Source organism: Cherax quadricarinatus, chromosome 53 (assembly GCF_038502225.1).
Source record: "Cherax quadricarinatus isolate ZL_2023a chromosome 53, ASM3850222v1, whole genome shotgun sequence".
Classification (NCBI taxonomy): domain Eukaryota; kingdom Metazoa; phylum Arthropoda; class Malacostraca; order Decapoda; family Parastacidae; genus Cherax; species Cherax quadricarinatus.
The window spans coordinates 8990215-9014204 of record NC_091344.1 but is presented as its reverse complement, the minus strand read 5'-3'; positions in this window follow the sequence as shown (position 1 = coordinate 9014204).

Here is a 23990-nt window from a genome sequence, read left to right as displayed (position 1 = left end):
TGAGAGGAAGTATGTGTTAAAAATTCTACACATTTCCTTATCACTGTCTGTGAGCTGATCCAAGGAACTTTTGAGTGGGCCTATCTTGTCCCTGATCTTACTTCTGTATACCTGAAAGAATCCTTTTGGGTTAGTCTTCGATTCTCTTGCAGCTTTAACCTCATAATCTCTTTTTGCTTTTCTAATTCCCTTTTTTATTTCTCTCTAACTGAATATATCGATTTCTTAATTGCCCCTCTCCTCTTTTGATTTGCCTATATATGCCTCTCTTTTGACCAGTCAGATATTTTAATCTATTGTTCATCCATTTAGGATCATTTTTGTTTGATCTGATTTCCCTATTTGGAACATAATTTGACTGAGCAGCTAGAACTATGCCCTGGAAAGCCTCATATCGGCAACCATCACCAACTACCTGACCCTTAGTCAGATCATTCCAGTTCAGCCCACCTAAGTAATTTTTCAGTCCTATGAAATCAGCCAAGCGAAAGTCAGGGACAGAGACTTGATTGCCATTATTAGGGGAATTTCATGATATATTAAAACTGAGTGATTTGTGATCACTTTCCCCAAGCTTATCATTAACCTCAAGATTATTAATTAGAATGCTTAGGTTTACGCGAAGAATGAGACTAGACACCCATATATCTACACCATCGATTCTTTGTAAATTTGAGTTCAAACTCTTCAACCACCGCGTGTTAACTCAGGCCCGAAAACCATTGTTTAATTAATATCTAGCAACATTAACGTCGATATTCCATGCGTTTAACCTTGCCAGCAATAGACAAAGCGCAACTTGTGATGGAAAACTCGCTCAAATAATCACAGCCCCACTGAGTGGTTCACCATCTGAGTAAGACCGGCGCCAGGAACTTTTTATTTCCATTTCCCCCGACAAAATACCAGAATCTATGTGCATCTAATACCTGTTTATTAGCTTTAATTGATAAAAATCTTTACGAGATACTTGTTTGCTTTCGCCCTGAGTAGAAACCGTTCACTTTCATAGCTACCCTCTCATGTATCTCACTTCTGGACTGGTTACTGGAAAAGACGATTCATTTCAATATTCTACTACTCTTGAATATATTTATCAAATCTGCAGAACCCTCAACATATGACGAGTGTCCCTATCTTTACTTTTAAGTAGAAGACAACATCTAGTATACCTGAGTACGTGTATACATTAGTATTTTCTCAAATATAGAATATGTTCTCTTAATAAATAAATATGGGAGAAATAATGAGAAATTTATGAAAATGAAAACTTCGGCTCACAGAATTCTTTAAGCTAATGGTGCGACATTTTCTAGAATATTTAAAAAAAATCGTAAGAACTTTCACTCTTGTTTCTGTAAATACCTTACGTATAAAAATATAGAAGGAAGAGGAAGAGAGGACGCGGAAGATAAGAGAAACAAGAGAAAGGAAAGAGATTCAGAGATAGCCATAAAGAAATGCATAATTCTATCATTAGTATCATTTAACTCTAGGATAATACTTACAATTTTACCATCTGGAACCCGAAATTTTAACAACTCACCATCTAGTACCAGAGATTTAACCTAGGTGGAAGACTTTAATTGCCAGCTACACTTCAAATGCAGAATGCGTAGAGATTAGAGCGATTTTGGTTCCTCTAGCCTCCACCACAACAATGCATGGCTCCTATAATACTGGACTAGCAACATTAATGTTTTTACTTCTCTACTACTGCAGTAATATTGCGACATTCTATCCGGCACTAGTCTCTTATTGCAGCATAATCAATATTACAACAGTCTACTCGACACCGGTTTCTTATTGGGTTAAACCTACATGCAGATTAGATGTTAGTGCACAATCTGCAAAAAAATAGTATCACTGAATTTGCTTAGAGATTGACTTGTTAATAATTTCCACTTATTATTATAGGTAATAAAACTTGACTTGACAAGCCTCTTAATGTAATATAAATAATAAACAGAAACAACACTGAATGGAACAATACACAAATAACCCGTACTAAGGAAACCGAAATTTAGGGCCCTTTTCGGGCTGACACACCGTGATAAGTTTATTTTGTAAGTACAGGTTAATTGTGTGATATAAATATCTAATATACACTTACTGACCTTTTTTAAGTATTATCAACCGACAGCTTTTTAATTACATTTTTTTTCACTTTATAATGCCTGTGTCTATTTTGAAAGTATTATAACATAATACACTCGAATTCTGACCAGCCACAGTATAATGACGCCAACATCAGTCATTATCAGCTACTTGCTGACTTCCTTCGCACTGTTCCCGGACCAGGCTTCCTAGATGATGACCTGATCAGTCTAACTGTTGGTGCTACCAACTCATAGTTCAGGATAATCCCCACATCCCAGATAACCAGAAACCTACAACTAGCGTCAAGGTGCTGCCTGCAGGACCTTGACAGGTTCCTGCAGGCAGGACCTTGACAGGTTCCTGCAGGCAGGACCTTGACAGGTTCCTGCAGGCAGGACCTTGACAGGTTCCTGCAGGCAGGACCTTGACAGGTTCCTGCAGGCAGGACCTTGACAGGTTCCTGCAGGCAGGACCTTGACAGGTTCCTGCAGGCAGGACCGTGACAGGTTCCTGCAGGCAGGACCTTGAGTTCCTGCAGGCAGGACCTTGACAGGGTCCTGCAGGCAGGACCTTGACAGGTTCCTGCAGGCAGGACCTTGACAGGTTCCTGCAGGCAGGACCTTGACAGGTTCCTGCAGGCAGGACCTTGACAGGTTCCTGCAGGCAGGACCTTGACAGGTTCCTGCAGGCAGGACCTTGACAGGTTCCTGCAGGCAGGACCTTGACAGGTTCCTGCAGGCAGGACCTTGACAGGTTCCTGCAGGCAGGACCTTGACAGGTTCCTGCAGGCAGGACCTTGACAGGTTCCTGCAGGCAGGACCTTGACAGGTTCCTGCAGGCAGGACCTTGACAGGTTCCTGCAGGCAGGACCTTGACAGGTTCCTGCAGGCAGGACCTTGACAGGTTCCTGCAGGCAGGACCTTGACAGGTTCCTGCAGGCAGGACCTTGACAGGTTCCTGCAGGCAGGACCTTGACAGGTTCCTGCAGGCAGGACCTTGACAGGTTCCTGCAGGCAGGACCTTGACAGGTTCCTGCAGGCAGGACCTTGACAGGTTCCTGCAGGCAGGACCTTGACAGGTTCCTGCAGGCAGGACCTTGACAGGTTCCTGCAGGCAGGACCTTGACAGGTTCCTGCAGGCAGGACCTTGATGCTAGTTGTAGGTTTTTTACGAACAATACATGAAAATAATTGACTTTGAATACTTGTCACATTCTTTTCTTTTCTTTTATTTATCTTCTTTTATTGAAGCTTAATAATTTTTATTTTTTTTTAATATTTATCAAGATTTCGGGCTTGGTAAACAAATAAGCAGGAAGTAACCTGGAGTGTAGTGAAAAATCTAGAAATTAATGGGAAAAATTTTTAGTGTGGGAGGACCTTGTGGGAGGACCTTATGGGAGTGTGGGAGGAGCTTGTGGGAGTATGGGAGGACCTTGTGGGAGTGTGGGAGGGCCTTGTGGGAGTATGGGAGGACCTTGTGGGAGGACCTTGTGGAAGTGTGGAAGGACCTTGTGAGAGTGTGGGAGGACCTTGGAGGAGTGTGGGAGGACCTTGTGAGAGCGTGGGAGGTTCTTGTGAGAGTGTGGGAGGTCCTTGTGAGAGTGCGGGAGGACCTTGTAGGAGTGTGGGAGGACCTTGTGGGAGTGTGGGAGGACCTTGTGGGAGTGTGGGAGGACCTTGTGAGAGCGTGGGAGTCTCAGTAGTACCAGTTACCAGTAGCCAGTTACCAGTAGATGACTCACTACCAACCGTGTGTGAATCACTGACTGTTATTCACGTTGCTGCTGACCACAGCATGTTTTTGAACGCCGCTCACCCCATAGGCACTGGTGGGTCAGTCTGAGATTGAGAGCAGAGAGAGGCAGGGCGGCTGATGGTGCTTCCCATACTTTCCGTTATAATTATACTTACTAACTAGCCTACGTGAGTGATTTTACTCCATCCACGTTATCGAACCCACATGACAGGAGAACCTTGTGGGAGTGTGGGATGTCCTTGTGAGAGTGTGGGAGGACCTTGTGGGAGTGTGGGAGGACCTTATGAGAGTGTGGGAGGACCTTGTGGGAGCGTGGGAGGACCTTGTGAGAGTGGAAGGACCTTGTGGGTGTGGGAGGACTTTGTGAGAGTGTGGGAGGACCCTGTGAGTGTGTGGGAGGACCTTGCAGGAGTGTGGGAGGACCTTGTGGGAGTGTGGGAGGACCTTGTGGGAGTGTGGGAGGACCTTGTGGGAGTGTGGGAGGACCTTGTGAGTGTATGGGAGGACCTTATGGGAGTGTGGGAGGACCTTGTGAGTGTGTGGGAGGACCTTGTGGGAGTGTGGGAGGACCTTGTGAGAGTGTGGGAGGACCTTGTGGGAGTGTGGAAGGACCTTGTGAGTGTGGGAGGACCTTGTGGGAGTGTGGGAGGACCTTGTGGGAGTGTGGGAGGACCTTGTGAGTGTATGGGAGGACCTTGTGGGAGTGTGGGAGGACCTTGTGAGAGTGTGGGAGGACCTTGTGAAAGTGTGGGAGGACCTTGTGAGAGTGTGGGAGGACCTTGTGAGAGTGTGGGAGGACCTTGTGAGAGTGTGGGAGGACCTTGTGAGAGTGTGGGAGGGCCTTGTGAGAGTGTGGGAGGACCTTGTGAGAGTGTGGGAGGACCTTGTGGGAGTGTGGGAGGACCTTGTGAGAGTGTGGGAGGACCTTGTGGGAGTGTGGGAGGACCTTGTGAAAGTGTGGGAGGACCTTGTGAGAGTGTGGGAGGACCTTGTGAGAGTGTGGGAGGACCTTGTGAGAGTGTGGGAGGACCTTGTGAGAGTGTGGGAGGACCTTGTGGGAGTGTGGGAGGACCTTGTGAGAGTGTGGGAGGACCTTGTGGGAGTGTGGGAGGACCTTGCCAAACAAGCTAATTGTATATTTGTTTATGCAGTAACTTGACAAAAAATTAGTCAGAACAACAGGAACTTAACATATTCCTTTGGTGCTTAATAAATAGAAATAGATTAGTTTGCCTTCGATTAACTTAAAACAGATTACGTAAATTTTAACATGTTAGCGAATGATGCAAGTTAATTATGGTGAGAGAAAATAACTTATTAACACAAGTCCGAAAATATGATAATCTTCGTGAAAAACAAAATTCGAAAAAAAATATTTTAATGGTTGTTATTATTATTATTATTATTATTATTATTATTATTATTATTATTATTATTATTATTATTATAATGAAGCTCAGTGCTAAATCAGTAGGGGTCCTACAGCAACTGGAGAATTTGAGTTAGGTTTGATCCGAGGAAGCGTAGAGCAGCTTCATCACAGAGCTCTATTTTTTTTTTTTTTGAAGGACGTGTAAGCCTGCTAATTTTCATTTCATTTTTCCTCTTTAAATATATGTAAATTTTCGGCCGTTTACTTTGTGAGTTCTTCGTAATTTTTCTTTATGCATGCTATCATGTTAAGGAGAGAAACATATTCGTAAATATATAAGGATTAAAGTTAATGAGACAGCAGAAATATATTTAGGTTAAGGCAAATAAATCTTAGCTAAATAGACCAGCTATTATCACTGGATCTTCTGAAACTTTCTGAAAACACTTTAATTATAGTTAAGTGCTGAGAAATTTGAAGCTTATCTATCATGGTCAGAGAAGATCTAATGGCCTTTAATAACTATGTTGATGTGACTGGTATCAACAACACCTCATTCCTCATTTCTTAACTGCTGATGTGAAAGTTGCTGAAAAAATACACTTAATCCCTTATATATATATATATATATATATATATATATATATATATATATATATATATATATATATATGTCGTGCCGAATAGGCAGAACTTGCGATCTTGGCTTAAATAGCAAAGCTCAACTTGCCATATAGGACAATCGAAAACTTGTGTATGCAATAATTTCGCCAAAATCATTCTGAACCTAACGAAAAAATATATTTCGTTGTGTTTGCTTAGTATTAAATTATTGTAAACGTTTCTAAAATATATTTAGTTGGATAAGGCTAATATAAATTACGCTTGTTATAATAAGGCTAGGTAAGTTTTCTAAGATTCTTTTGGTGCAAAATTAAAAATTTTTACATCAACATTAATGACAAAAATACATCTTTAAACGTACAAGAGAAAATTTTAGAAAGGACTTAATTTTAAATGAGTTCTTGCTAATTGACCAGTTTTACATATTCGGTACGACATTATATATATATATATATATATATATATATATATATATATATATATATATATATATATATATATATATATATATATATATATATATATATTATATATATATAAGTCGTGCCGAATATGTAAAACTGGTCAGTTAGCAAGAATTCATTTAAAATTAAGTCTTTTCTAAAATTTTCTCTTATACGTTTAAAGATATATTTTTTTCATTAATGATAATGTAAAAAAAATTAATTTTGCACCAAAAGAATCTTAGAAAACTTACCTAACCTTATTATAACAAGAACAATTTATTTTAGCCTAACTCAACCAAATATATTTTATATTTGTTTACAATAATTTAATACTAAACAAACACAGTGAAATATATTTTTTCCGTTAGGTTCAGAATGATATTGGTGAAATTATTGCATACACAAATTTTCACTTGTCCTATATGGCAAGATGAGCGTTGCTATTTAAGCCAAGATCGCAAGTTCTGCCTATTCGGCACGACATATATATATATATATATATATATATATATATATATATATATATATATATATATATATATATATATGTCGTGCCGAATAGGCAGAATTTCCAATCTTGGCTTAAACAGCAACGCTCATCTTGCCATATAGGACAAGTGAAAATTTGTGTATGCAATAATTTCGCCAAAATCATTCTGAATCTAACGAAAAAATATATTTCACTGTGTTTGTTTAGTATTAAATTACTGTAAACAAATCTAAAATATTTAGTTAGGTTAGGCTAAAATAAATTGCTCTTGTTATAATTAGGTTAGGCAAGTTTTCTAAGATTCTTTTGTTGCAAAATTTAAATTTTTTACATTAACATTAATGAAAAATATATATCTTTAAACGTATAAGAGAAAATTTTAGAAAGGACTTAATTTTAAATGAGTTCTGGCTAATTGACCAGTTTTACATATTCGGCACGACATTATATATATATATATATATATATATATATATATATATATATATATATATATATATATATATATATTATACACATTTAAACCTAATAGTACGTCATTAATACTCCCTAAAACTTTAAACGTCATAAAGTTTTAGAAAAAACTATAATTTTGTTCACTTGAGATTTGGTTTTCTAATTTAACAGAAAATTACTTTTTAAATACCATCCACAGACACTTATAAATTATCCTGACTTCTAATTAATATTTAATCACGCTCTTACAATGAGGTCATTAAGTTTCAAATTCTTTGCTCAGTAATCAGTGAAGGAGAAACAGTAACATCTCCTGGGATTCAGCTCTTATATAAAAATGTTTACAGATTTATCACTTTTACAGTAAATGTTTAAGGAAGAGGAATCTAATAATGTTTACCGAATCACTCCAGAAAGACAATTTACAGTTTTATCTTCAGATTGTAGTGCTAAAAAAACATGAAGCATTTAATATTATTTCCTGAAGTTTCATAATATAACATTGACTTTCAGCCATAATTTTGTTAAAATTTGTAAAGAAAGGGATTTTAAAATAGAAATAATTTAAATAAATAATAGCAAATTGAGCTGATGTTACGCAGATAAGAGCACAAGTCACATCTGTGTTTGACTGCAAAAAGAAAAAATACTCAGCGTAGTGGCTAAAGCCATAAAATTAACTTCAATGAAGATGTAACGTAATACCCGTTGGCTGTAACAGTGTTAAACCTCGTGAATAAAAAGGTCTGGAAATTGCGCAGCCAAGCTACGAAAAAAGAGAGTGATCTTTGAGCGACCATTAGCAATAACTTCAGATACACAAAAGCAATATCTAACAAAAGAAGACTAACACCAGTAGACTAACTGGCCCATTCTAGGCAGGTTTTACTCAAACCCAACAATTCCCACTCGTAAATTTGTCTGCTGAATTTTTAACGCTGCCCAAAGTATTGACTAGGATGAGCCTAATTGTGTTGAGGTGTCAGCAGTTTGAGTAGTGATGCGTCAGTGGTTACAAGAGGTCATGAGCAGAGTTAGTGTACTGCTAACCTATAGTTTAGTCAATTAACAATGATCACTCAGAACACTCGGCATACTAGCGGTGTGTAGTTGTCAGTATACACATACCACGAGTTGTGTAACTGTATATATATATATATATATATATATATATATATATATATATATATATATATATATATATATATATATATTTATATATATATATATATAAATATCGTGCCGAATATGTAAAACTGGTCAATTAGCAAGAACTCATTTAAAATTAAGTCCTTTCTAAAATTTTCTCTTATACGTTTAAAGATATATTTTTTTCATTAATGTTAATGTCAAAATTTTTAATTTTGCACCAAAAGAATCTTAGAAAACTTACCTAACCTTATTATAACAAGAACAATTTATTTTAGCCTAACCCAACAAAATATATTTTATATTTGTTTACAATAATTTAATACTAAACAAACACAGTGAAACATATTTTTTTTCGTTAGGTTCAGAATGATTTTGGCGAAATTATTGCATACACAAATTTTCACTTGTCCTATTACCTGGAGTTTACCTGGAGAGAGTTCCGGGGGTCAACGCCCCCGCGGCCCGGTCTGTGACCAGGCCTCCTGGTGGATCAGAGCCTGATCAACCAGGCTGTTGCTGCTGGCTGCACGCAAACCAACGTACGAGCCACAGCCCGGCTGATCCGGAACTGACTTTAGGTGCTTGTCCAGTGCCAGCTTGAAGACTGCCAGGGGTCTGTTGGTAATCCCCCTTATGTGTGCTGGGAGGCAATTGAACAGTCTCGGGCCCCTGACACTTATTGTATGGTCTCTTAACGTGCTAGTGACACCCTTGCTTTTCATTGGGGGGATGGTGCATCGTCTGCCATGTCTTTTGCTTTCGTAGTGAGTGATTTTCGTGTGCAAGTTCGGTACTAGTCCGTCTAGGATTTTCCAGGTGTATATAATCATGTATCTCTCCCGCCTGCGTTCCAGGGAATACAGGTTTAGGAACCTCAAGCGCTCCCAATAATTGAGGTGTTTTATCTCCGTTATGCGCGCCGTGAAAGTTCTCTGTACATTTTCTAGGTCGGCAATTTCACCTGCCTTGAAAGGTGCTGTTAGTGTGCAGCAATATTCCAGCCTTGATAGAACAAGTGACCTGAAGAGTGTCATCATGGGCTTGGCCTCCCTAGTTTTGAAGGTTCTCATTATCCATCCTGTCATTTTTCTAGCAGATGCGATTGATACAATGTTATGGTCCTTGAAGGTGAGATCCTCCGACATGATCACTCCCAGGTCTTTGACGTTGGTGTTTCGCTCTATTTTGTGGCCAGAATTTGTTTTGTACTCTGATGAAGATTTAATTTCCTCATGTTTACCATATCTGAGTAATTGAAATTTCTCATCGTTGAACTTCATATTGTTTTCTGCAGCCCACTGAAAGATTTGGTTGATGTCCTCCTGGAGCTTTGCAGTGTCTGCAATGGAAGACACTGTCATGCAGATTCGGGTGTTATCTGCAAAGGAAGACACGGTGCTGTGGCTGACATCTTTGTCTATGTCGGATATATGGCAAGATGAGCGTTGCTATTTAAGCCAAGATCGCAAGTTCTGCCTATTAGGCACGACTTATATATATATATATATATATATATATATATATATATATATATATATATATATATATATATATATATATATATATAGGTCATTTAGAGATAATGGAACATAGTAGAATGACTTGAAGAGCGTATAAATCTGTAGGGTAAGGATGGCGGGGTAGGGGTCGTCGTCGAAAAGGTTGTAGGGAGGGGATAGAGGAGGTTTTCTTGGCGAGGGGCTTGAACTTTCAGAAAGCGTTCGTCAGCGATCGCCAACAACATCACTGGTGAGAGACTATACAGCGACCATCTGACGAATCTGGAAATTTTCCTACCGCTGGATAACAATACTTAGAATAAGAGAACATTGTGTTTTAAAACGATAATTGTTAAAGGGATTTTTGACACTGGATGTAGAAACTTTGATAAGCTGGCAAAAGGTAGTTCAAAGACACTTTGGGCAGGCAAAGCTTTTCTTAAGTTGCGATTTATCCATTGTGGGGGGCAATATAATGAAATAGGTGTGTTAGAAATATCTCTTGGCATTACTGATTTCCTCCCAATTATCTTATTCTTGATTGTAGGACGAAGTAAAGAGACGGAATCCAATAACCTTGAACTGCAGACTTCACTGATTTTATGCACCTGATAAACGAAAGCAAAGATTTACAACAACAGGTCGAGCCACAGTAATCATTAATCTTCAGCAGCGTATATGTATATATATTTATGTCTAAGACATTGCAAAACATATCTTCGTTACAATAATATTTTGATACTGAGTCACTGAATCCTCAAACTTTGCAGTTCAAGTTCTTGCTTTGTAGTTTGACATATTTAACCAAGAAAAGCAAGTTTCGAAAATGCCATATTTGTTTACGCGATTCAGACAAAAAAATCATAACTACAGGCCCTGAAAATAGTGAATCACTGAAAATTTTAATTAAATTTCTTCCACTGGTATTTTATTACAGTTTACTATAAAAAAAGCAGAGGCTCAAAATAACCCTCATCCTCTAACATTCTGGAAGTATCGAAGTGAGACCCTGATCATAGGTGATTTTCACCAGTTCAGATTTTATCAAAATCTTTATTAAAGACTACGATTTGCTCTGGGTAGGGTGTTATAATGTCTTGGCTTCATATGAAAGCCTTGATTCCAGTGATGGAATGAGAAGCCTCTGTATCTTTACCTCAAATTCTAGGTGGAAACTGTTGAGTTTATTTTATCATCCATGAAAAAAACAAGATGAATTGTTATTATTTGTTATTCTATCGTTATTAAATTGAGCATAGTTCGTTTTTCTGGGCTTCAGAAGCTAATATTTCTTCCATCTGGTCAATAACCTTTGGAGTACCTTATTCAGTCATCTGATTGCAGTGAGCAGTACATCATGTTAATTCGTTGCAACAGTTTCTGAAAGGCGTTAAAAATGCCTAACAGCATTTCAGCTACAAGGCAGTTAATTAGAAACAAAATCTCAAAATGAGAAATAATGTCAATCAATCAACAATATTTCTCTCTTATTTTCTCTCTCAGCTGACATGTCAAGGATGCGAATCCCTGCTCTTCATTTCCCAGCCAAACGACATATGAGAATAATGGTGCGTCATTCTACTGCTAATCTGTCGTTGATAAATCTTTAATAACTGTAATAAGGAGGCACAACTTTTTCAAGATTTTATTACAATTAAACCAGATTCATTCATGACAGAGAGGCAGGAGCTATACTACATCATTCTCTTTTGGTTGAGGTGAGATCCATATAAAAACTTGCAGCGAGTAGCAATTGATAGCTATGCTGACATTCTCGTGTCTACAGTATGCTGCGTAGTGGGTGATATTATTGGCGATCCTCATAGTACAGTGTTAGAGCATGGCTTTTGTTCTGACTTGCTGCGTTCGAGTCCAGATGTAAAAGCTTTACAAAGAGCCACTGGAGAATTATTAGTGAAGCACGAACCACCACATTCGATGAAGAACGATGCAGAAGCTGAAGCATCCACAACAGCTACAGCAGTGCAGTTAAGGAAGACATTTGGAAATACATAGAACTGATTACAGTTTTGGGGATAAAGACTTGAAAAAAATTACCTCAGCTTCGAAAAGACCATGAGTTATGGAGAAGGGTTCAGCTGAAGTTCACTCGATTTTATCTGTTCTTTATTTTTTCAGTAGCAACAAGTCTTTATATAACATCGTGCAGAGTAGAGAATCATACCACGGACGGGGATAGAACCCTCAATCAGAGAGTGTCTCAAAGCTCCAGCTAGCCACAATAAGATTCGTACAACTAGATATATTTCTACACCATAGGAAGGTTAGCATAGGCACCACTGTGACCAAAAATGCAAGTTTTTACAGACGAATCTCCAGCTAGTGTGACAGTGACGAACTCTAGCTCCAGTCCCCTCAAAGCCGTCAACATGACTCACGAAATCGTAATGACACGATTGCAAACAAACCATACCACCTTCCTATGGTGTAGAAATATACTTAGTTGGATGAATCTTATTGTAGCTAGCTGGCCCAGTGGGTAATGCGACGGTCTGGAGTTTTGTGAGACTCTGATCGCGGGTTCTATCCCCGTCCGTGGTATGGTTTGTTTGCAATCGTGTCATTACGATTTCGTGAGTCAGAGTAGAAAATCTTTTGTCATTATACAGAAAGCGTTTTATCAAAAATTTTCTCAAGCACGCTTAAATAAACGGACTTGAGAAGTTTTCAGTTGCAGTTACAAGTATCTGTTACTGTTATGCGTTATTATACGTTATTTTTTTTTTTTACATTCTAAATAACGGTCTTGTGTCAGTTTATTGCATGTTTTAATAACCCTGCTGAATTCCTCTTTGAATGAAATCGCAAAAAACCTGAGGGCGCATACTTGCTTAATTCCTGATTGAGTGTGACTGTTTTACTCCTGCTGGAGTATATATGTTCAGTACCTGCTTTAATGTAACTACTCAACACCTGCTTGAATTTACTGATTCAATATTTTCCTTGACCATAACTGTTCACCACCTACTTGCTGGTACCTGCTCACCACCTGACTTAGTGTGCTTGGTGTGAACTTGCATAGCCTAATTTTTATTTATAATGATTATTGTTTGCGTACAGTGTTCTTGTCTCATAAATTACCTGTTCGTGTAATTATGTTCCCATCAATACACTGAAGAACCGTAACTACTGCCAATAAATATCTCGACTTACATCGGAACATATCACGTTTACGACATTTGTAATGTGTTCCTAAAATGTATTTGTAAGTTAGTCTACATAAATTACGAAATAAAACTTATTTTGAAAGACTGACATATTTACTGTTACATGTTAGATAATATTTGAGAATACATGGCAGCATAGTTCTGTTTATCCTTCAGGATAAATAGAGCAGCAGCTCTATTTATCTTTCAGAGGCAGAGGTTCATGTGTTAGAGCATTTCAGTTCTGACCAACTCTGAAGTCTATTTGACTTAAGCATATGATACAAAAGCTGATGTTATTAGTTGCAACAATTATCAACTCATACATGTAAACATCTGAACTGCTGAAGAATATTTTCCTAGTCCCTGTTCTTAACTACAAACTGCCGACAGGAAATACAAATATCCATTAAGAAACACCATGCCGTCGATAATTTACTATCCACCTTTCCTATTCACATTTTGTGCCTGCACTTAGACACATGATCATATATTGAGGACATTTTATTAATGATACGTTTCGGCCCCTCAGTGTTTGCAGTGAACAAGGCAACAGGACCGAAATGTATTCATAATAAAATGTTGTAAGTGTTTGCTCCGGCGTCGCTAACTGCAACTTGTCATTTTTCAGCGATTTGGTAAATGATTGGGGTTTACGAGAAGTTGCAGAACAAGAGATGTCAAGTTTTGAACATTGTTCTGAGTTTGTTAAACACCCCGACGTTGTTTATTGTAAATAAGTTATTACCAATTAAGGTTGTCTAAATTCATCCATAACATCAATAAATCGATATCACATTGTAATATATCTATATTACCATTGTAGTATATCTATATTACATTGTAATATATCTATATTACATTGTAATATATCTGTATTACATTGTAATATATCTATATTACCAACTAATTACGAATGGAACCAGATCAGAAGCTTGTAAGGAGTTAAACTGTTACCAAGTCTGTGGGTGCATTACATGTCTCTTTTGACTGCTGCCCTCAGGATGAGAATGGGCGCTCAATAGAGCTATTAAATTAAATTTTCAACGTGCACAATTTAATTCAAGACAAGTGAGGTATGCCCTAAAAAAATTAAACGCACTTACGGTGAATATAAAGAGAAGTATCTGGAGGACTCGATAATTACCTGTATAATTCAATAAAAAAAAGTCACGAGGCTTTCAAAGCGGAAGAAAATTCTTATGCGTACGGATACGCGGACTCGCATTTTCATTATTAATGTCTTCGTCCCGAGATGAGTCGAATAACCTTCAGGTACGTCATGAATTAGCCAAGTCACCTTGCCCTCGTACTGCTGCGTAATGGATTTAAATAGTCAATTAAGCACGTGACGTGATTTACGTTTCGTAATGACGGAGTCCCCGAACTGGAAGCAGCGATGCCAATTAGTGCACCCGGCAGTTGCCGTCCGTAATTGGAACCGAAGGTCAGTTTTCTGCTCTCACCTGGTAATGGCACTAACAATGTCCCCTGATGTTTTCCTGAGTCATGAACAACAGACAGATATCATGTATCCGATATGAAATGCATGAATCCTAGGCACAGAGCTGAGGTATTAGGCACTGATCATCAGTCACTAACATTATTTATACCGATCTTAATTTTTTTTTAGACGGTTTATCCCGCGATTCTTTTTAAAATAATGGGGAAGCAGATGCGAGACTGGTATTAAATAGGCTTTATCTAAGAAAAGGAAGGACAGCTCCAATTATCTGGATGAAGAGCCCCTCACCAGCTTTAAGACATTTCCATCCACATGAAGGGTAAGGAACTAGAATCCCTATTTTTGGAAAGAAGAGCAGAAAAGCACAGAAAACAATGTTTTCGAATCTCCAACAAGTTTTAAGTCGTTTTCAACAGCACTTTAGATATTTTTTCTGTTGGAACATAATTAAAGCGCACTAAAGGCTAATAATTTTTATCCAAAGAAAAACAATTAGCACTAAGATTCTCCATTCTCACGAGACAGACCATCATCAATTGCAGATCGTCAGTAATGCCATTAAAGGGAACCTGGTGAAATAAGAGCTTTATGGCGCAGGAAAACACTTAAACGTTACCATTAGGAGTAGCACAATTGTATAGAAAATATATATAACATTGAAGAGAAACTCACTGACACAATGTTTAGACACAAACAACACACTGATAAAACCACCAGTATAGAAACACCAGCAACACAAACAACTCTAAAAGTATTTTAAAATAGAAACCCAGGAAGCAGAAACATGGGCAATATAGCCAACACAGAAACATAAACAACACAAACATCGGCAACACAACTATATAAACACAACCAACACAATCATCTGGATTACCACCAAGAAAGAGACACAGGCAACATAACTCTAACAAAAAAATGAATAATCAACACATCGAACTAACCCGCGATTCGAATCCATTTAATCAATGACACTACCGACAATGATAATGCTGATAACGACAGTGCCGACAATAATGCATCCGGCAATGATACTACCGATAATGACACCAACGACAATGGCTCAGCCGAGAGTCTTTGTGAGAGTTTCCTGGTAATTACTGTATAACAAAATCTGCTAAGAACATTTAAAAAAAGAAAAGAATATTGCCTGCTGACACATTCTATGCTAGTCGTGTCCTCCACTCCATTTAGCATCCCTTGCTTAAAGATGTGTTGTTAAGAGGGGGTCTGTTGTTAGAATGCCTGCTTAAACTCGGTGCTGGGATGTAATAGCCAAATATGCACACCAGAAAAAAACACAGCGAGTCTGATCATTCAAATAATAGCCCGGACACCCTTCACGACACTACCTGTCAAGGCCGTTGAGTTTACCGTGTATTAACTATATATAATTCAATTTAAAGAACAAAAAAGCACAATGCTTCCACTACCTACTTGCCTACTACTACCATTACTTCCACTACTTACTTAACTACTACTACCATTACTTCCACTACCTACTACTACCATTACTTCCACTACCTACTACTACCACCATTACTTCCACTACCTACTACTACCATTACTTCCTCTTCCCCCTCTCTATATCCCGTCTTCATTCCCGCTCGCCTATATATATTGGCTACCTCAGTCTTTTTTGTTAGTGTGACTTTGCAAATGATCCAAGTCGGACTGAAACGTTGTCGTAAGCTCCTCTCTCCTATGCGCGGATTATTTGCGTACAACTGAACTTAATTTAAGGATGCAAATTGTTTTAGTGATTCAAGATAGTATTAAATGTTGCCTTTTCGGCCATACTCAGAATACATCGTCTAATGAATGTTTCGTGATGTACTTGACAGCAATTTTTTTCCCCTACTGGAGCCTCTGAATATAACAGAATATAACAGAAAACGTAGGTAACCTTTCTTCTCATCGCATTACTGTCATAAAAAAATAAATTATGGAATAAATTACATTGATGCTACTAGTGAACCTAATTTTGGCATATAAAAATAATTATCACATTGAAAGCCATTTTCCTTTAATTTATAACGTTATCAGAAGCCTTGTTAATGTTATCTTGTAGTATTTCGTAGTCAAAATAAATTATACAATTCTTTTTGGTACTGCACGAATGAGTTTGCCAATAAGCGCCTACTTGTTCGTTTACAGTGTAACGTAGCTCGTTTAGTAGTGCATTCAACTCACACATTGAGTATTCGTGGTTCGACCCCTGGTACGGGTGGAAACATTGGGCGTGTTTCCTTAAGACACCCGTTGTCCTTGTTCATCAAACAGTAAGTAGGTACCTGGATGTTAGTCGACTGGCGTGAGTCGCATCCTGGGGACAAAATTAACTTAAGCTGCCTAAAATGATCTGCATAACCAGGGGCTTTCTATACAGAATGTCAGTGATGCCAGCTAGATCTGTATAAGTTATATCATGTACTTGTAGAAATAAAGATTATTATTATTATTATTATTTGTCTCATGTTTACAAAACAAGGTAATATGCTTACGTTTTCCTGCTCATTAGAGGCTAATGGTTACATCCTCGTAAGCCAGTAAAAGTTGTCTCTCTAGGCCCTGTACAACAGTCTCTTGTCAGCTTTTACGTAAATGGTTTCGTGGAAAATTAAATGTAGCCTTTTTTTTATCGATCCCAAGAGACAGAGCTCTATCACCATTTGTTCTTTATTATGTACTTTTAATAAATGTACAATATAAACCACGGAGCAGGTGGAGTTTGAACCTATTGCAAGTGAGTCTTTAAAACTCCAAGCTAGTGCGTACGACACTCGGTCAGCTAGCCGATATATATATATATATATATATATATATATATATATATATATATATATATATATATATATATATATATATATATATATATATATATACTGGGATTTAACTGAACAAAGTAAATATATATTTTTAAATATGTAAGAGAAGTGGCAAATACCCTGGTCTTTTTCTTTATAAATTTCTTACTTGATTAATGGTTTCAAAGCTCCACGTGTCCATTAGTGACGCCTTGATGCGTTAATTTGCTGTTTAAACACAAAGGTGGCACAGGTCACAAAAAACAGGAGGTGGGAGTTATAGCCATAATTACTGAGGGACTGGCTGAGGGGGCTGAACCCGCTTCTCAATCTGTCAGTGAAATCATGTTTGTCACGAAGCTGTTTTTCTATCTGTATTGACACACACACATCTCCCCTCAAGGAAGGTTCCTTGATGTTGGTGAGGGGCTCTTGATTTATGGAATTGGATCTGTGCTCCAGTTCCCCGAATTAAGCCTGAATGCCTTCCACATCCCCCCCCAGGCGCTGTATAATCCTCCGGGTTTAGCGCTTCCCCCTTGATTATAATAATAATAATAATAATAATAATGAGACACACACACACACACACACACACACACACACACACACACACACACACACACACACACACACACACACACACACACACACACATTTAACAACTGTACCAAAAACTGAATACAGGATAGAACGGAAGGTATTCTGCTGCCAAGGAGTGGTCAAGCTAGCCAGGGTCCAGAAGGAAAACAAAAAATACGGACAAGAAACGCTTTCAGTAGAGGGAAAAAACACTAATGAAATACGATACACTAAAAAGCTAAACAGGACGCGTCCCAGAATGCATTTACATGTATTTATATATTTATTTATGTATTGGGTGTAGCTGGATGTATATACAGTGAGGAAAACGTAAGGATAAGAAATAAATACAATAGATTTTGGACCGGAAGGAGAACAAGTTCGCTGTCCCAGTCGACCAAGGAAATCAGCAAATCTGTAGAGATAACAACTTTCCTAACTGTAGGTAACGGATGAGAAGATCCTTGTATTTTTTTCTTTATCAGATTTACATTGATATTCATTTGGTGGTGCCGATACATCTTCCAACTAAGATAGAGTCTTAGAAGATGTGGTTATATCCTCTTTAGAGGCGCTGCAAGCAGGGAACCGAAGCCATGTTTCTCTTCGCTGGATCGAACCTGATTACCTCTCACACACACACACACACGCAGAGGTATGATAAAGCTCACGGCTCAGGGAGAGTGACCTAGTAGCGATCAGTGAAGAGGCGGGGCCAGGAGCTCGGACTCGACCCCCGCAACCTCAACTAGGTGAGTACAACTAGGTGAGTACACACACACACACACACACACACACACACACACACACACACACACACACACACACACATACACACACACACACAAATTAGGTGAATACATGCGAACATTTTATATATATATTATATATATATATATATATATATATATATATATATATATATATATATATATATATATATATATATATATATATATATATATATATATATATATTGTGAGTGCTATCTCTGATATTAGAGACCAACAGCCTTGGAGAAGAGAACAAATGGCCTTCAGAAAAGAAATTTATTTCTCTCCCTGAGGCATTTTCAATGTTTTTTTTTTCACTCTGATTTAAACGAACATGTGAACAGTACACAATTATTTTAAAACAGAGTATATATACCTGGTAGCTCCTCAAAAGATAATCGAGAATACAACACTCATTTTTCCTCTGGGACAAGAAGGTGTCGTGCCGAATAGGCAAAACTTGCGATTTTGCCTTAAATACCAACGCTCTTCTTGCCGAATAAGGCAAGCGAAAATTTGTGTATGTATTAATTTCGCAGAAAATCATTCTGAATCTTAGAAAAAAATATATTTCATTGTGTTTGTTTATTGTTAAATTATTGTAAACTTATGCAAAATATATTTAGTTGGATTAGGCTAAATTAAATTGCGCTTGTTATAATAATTTTAGGTAAGTTTTCTAAGGTGCTTTTGGTACAAAATTGTTAATTTTTACAGTAACCTAAATGAAAAAATATATCGTTAAACGTATAAGAGCAAATTTAAGAAAGAATTTTATTTTAAATATATATATATATATATATATATGTCGTGCCGAATATGTAAAACTGGCCAATTAACAAGAACTCGTTTAAAATTAAGACCTTTCTGAAATTTTCTCTTATACGTTTAAAGATATATTTTTTTCATTAATGTTAATGTAAAAAAATTAATTTTGCTCCAAAAGGATCTTAGAAAACTTACCTAACCTTATTACAACAAGAACAATTTATTTTAGCCTAACCCAACTAAATATATTTTAGATTTGTTTACAGTAATTTAATACTAAACAAACACAGTGAAATATATTTTTTTCGTTAGGTTCAGAATGATTTTGGTGAAATTATTGCATACACAAATTTTCACTTGTCCTATATGGCAAGATGAGCGCTGCTATTTAAACCAAGATAGCAAATTCTGCCTATTCGGCACGACATATATATATATATGTATATATATATATATATATATATATATATATATATATATATATATATATGTCGTGCCGAATAGGCAGAATTTGCGATCTTGGCTTAAATAGCAACGCTCATCTTGCCATATAGGACAAGTGAAAATTTGTGTATGCAATAATTTCGCCAAAATCATTCTAAACCTAACTAAAAAAATATATTTCACTGTGTTTGTTTAGTATTAAATTACTGTAAACAAATCTAAAATATATTTAGTTGGGTTAGGCTAAAATAAATTATTCTTGTTATAATAAGGTTAGGTAAGTTTTCTAAGATTCTTTTGGTGCAAAATCAAAAATTTTTACATTAACATTAATGAAAAAAATATATCTTTAAACGAATAAGAGAAAATTTTAGAAAGGACTTAATTTTAAATGAGTTCTTGCTAATTGACCAGTTTTACATATTCGGCACGACATATCTTTATATATATATATATATATATATATATATATATATATATATATATATATATATATATATATATATATATATATATATATATATATCTGACGCCTGTAGTCAGGTATTTTTCCATGGATAGAATGCGATGCTATCAGGAAGGTAAGCAGGATTGCGGTACGCTAGGAATCAGGGTTTTCACTCAACCGGTCACTCTGCTCAAGCAATCCTACTCCTGATGATGACTTTGGTGAGCTTTACATGCGAACCCTTGGAATTTAAGATTTTTGACCATTTAAACGATATTCATCTCTTTCCTTCTGGCCACAAATATACTACTGTTCAGTGTGGATACGGGTAACATTTTCAAAAGAGACAGCAGTACACATTCTTGAATTGAGATGTATCCCCAGTATCAGAATAAGAATGTTTAAGACTACGTCTCCAGAGTGAGATGCACTCACAATTGAAAGACAGCCAATTTCTATTTGGGACTTTGCAGCTTGGAGTACGTCTGTATACAACCTTTCCAAAATTGGATTGACCCAGCTGGATTATTAGCAAGCCATCATACAGAGCTGTATAGGTACTAAAGCAGTGGAATCATGTACCTCAACAAAATCCCCTAAGCTATCTAGTTGTATCTGTTTTACTTCTACATTGATGTATGAGTGGTTAAACGTATTTTTAATAAATAAAACTCTAGCCATTATCAAAGGTGATAATTGTTTGTGCAGCTCATTTACGATGCACAATTAAATCCTCGATTGCTATTTTTCATTTGTTTACGCGAAACACTATTTTGTAAGTTCTATGCATTCACTTTTATACATACATATTATTATTATAATAAAAAAGAAGCGCTAAACCACAAGGGCTATACAGCACTTCATACAAACATAAAACTAAAGATATACTGTTCATAGGCATTTTTTTGTATTAATGGATAACTTGAGGATGCAGTAAGGTAAATTTTCGTTTCCATAATTCAATTCTTAACACTTTCCATACCAAAATTATTAAACTGGATTATAAAATGAGGAATTCACTCTACATAAGCATCAGTATCAAGAAAAAAAATATAGTCAAGAATACCTCAGTTTGCTTTCTTTTTAATTAATTAATGCCAGGACAAACACTCTTTTAATCTAAAAAGATCTATACCTTAAATATTACACGGGCACTTTTTATATTTTACTTATATTTACTTTAACGTTTCAATGACGTAAAGAAAATCTCCCTGATAGAAGAAACTTGAAAGAAAATTGGTTCTATGTATTTCGAATGCACACTAAGACCCTCTTCCATAGGTTTTGCAAGAGTACAAGCTCATGTGAATATGACAAAATTTACGATTTACGTCATTTTACCGAAGTGACGTTTCTAGGGACTATATCAGATGAAGTGATGCAAGTGGACGGCACGTCTTCTCAACAAAATGTCAAAAACATCAAATCTGTATTTTATTGACACATTCAACGTTTATTATATTGTTGATTTACAAGATCAGCTCTGCTGGCACGACCTGATTGTTGGCAGGAACAACTGACCTCTGAGAAAAGCAGTAATCACAGCAGGACTCCATTGGTCTTATGACAAGCTAAAATTGAAACCGATGTTGCAATGATTGCCAACTCCAGGATTTGACGCGCCGATGTCCACTCATTATTCTGCTTGTTGTCCATGATTTGCACTAAGATAAATTATCATTTAATCTAGTTATTCGCCCATTATTTACAACTGTAACGCTAAGACTAGGGGAATATTTGATACAATAAAACTCGGATGACAGATTTTGCAAGAAAAAACGTAATATAGAAATAGAATTTTATATCTTTAAATGTATAAGAGAAAATTTTACCTATTCGGCGCGACACACACACACACGCACACGCACGCACACACACACACACACACACACACACACACACACACACACACACACACACACACACACACACACACACATACACACACAGAGGACTCGACCCCCGCAACCTCAACTAGGTGAGTACACACACACACACACACACACACACACACACACACACACACACACACACACACACACACACACACACACACACATTCGATCGAAGACCAGGCAGAACTACAAAGGGATCTGGACAGGCTGCAGACCTGGTCCAGCAATTGGCTCCTGGAGTTCAACCCCACCAAGTGCAGTCATGAGGATTGGGGAAGGGCAAAGAAAACCGCAGTCGGAGTACAGTCTAGGGGGCCAGAGACTACATACCTCACTCAAGGAAAGAGATCTTGGGGTGAGTATAACACTAGGCACATCTGAAGCGCACATCAACCAAATAACTGCTGCAGCACATGGGCGCCTAGCAAACCTCAGAACAGCATTCCGACATCTTAATAAGGAATCGTTCAGGACCCTGTACACCGTGTACGTTAGGCCCATATTGGAGTATGCAGCACCAGTCTGGAACCCACACCTAGCCAAGCACGTAAAGAAACTAGAGAAAGTGCAAAGGTTTGCAACAGGACTAGTCCCAGAGCTAAGAGGTATGTCCTACGAGGAGAGGTTAAGGGAAATCAACCTGACGACACTGGAGGACAGGAGAGATAGGGGGGACATGATAACGACATACAAAATACTGAGAGGAATTGACAAGGTGGACAAAGACAGGATGTTCCAGAGATGGGACACAGCAACAAGGGGACACAGTTGGAAGTTGAAGACACAGATGAATCACAGGGATGTTAGGAAGTACTTCTTCAGCCACAGAGTAGTCAGGAAGTGGAATAGTTTGGGAAGCGATGTAGTGGAGGCAGGATCCATACATAGCTTTAAGCAGAGGTATGATAAAGCTCACGGTTCAGGGAGAGTGACCTAGTAGCGACCAGTGAAGAGGCGGGGCCAGGAGCTTGGACTCGACCCCTGCAACCTCAATTAGATGAGTACACAGACACACACATTTATATATATATATATATATATATATATATATATATATATATATATATATATATATATATATATATATATATATATATATATATTATATATATATATATATATATATATATATAATATATATATATATATATATATATATATATATATATATATATATATTATATGTATATATATATATTATATATATATATATATATATATATATATATAATGTCGTGCCGAATATGTAAAACTGGTCAATTAGCAAGAACTCATTTAAAATTAAGTCCTTTCTAAAATTTTCTCTTATACGTTTAAAAATATATTTTTTCATTAATGTTAATGTAAAAATTTATAATTTTGCACTAAAAGAATCTTAGAAAACTTACCTAACCTTATTATAACAAGTGCAATTTATTTTAGCCTAACCCAACTAAATATATTTTAGATTTGTTTACAATAATTTTAACAAACACAGTGAAATATAGTTTTTTCGTTAGGTTAAGAATGATTTTGACGAAATTATTGCATACACAAATTTTCGCTTGTCCTATATGGCAAGATGAGCGTTGCTATTTAAGCCAAGATCGCAAGTTCTGCCTATTCGGCACGACATATATATATATATATATATATATATATATTATATACCTGGAGTTTACCTGTAGAGAGTTCCGGGGGTCAACGCCCCCGCGGCCCGGTCTGTGACCAGACCTCCTGGTGGATCAGAGCCTGATCAACCAGGCTG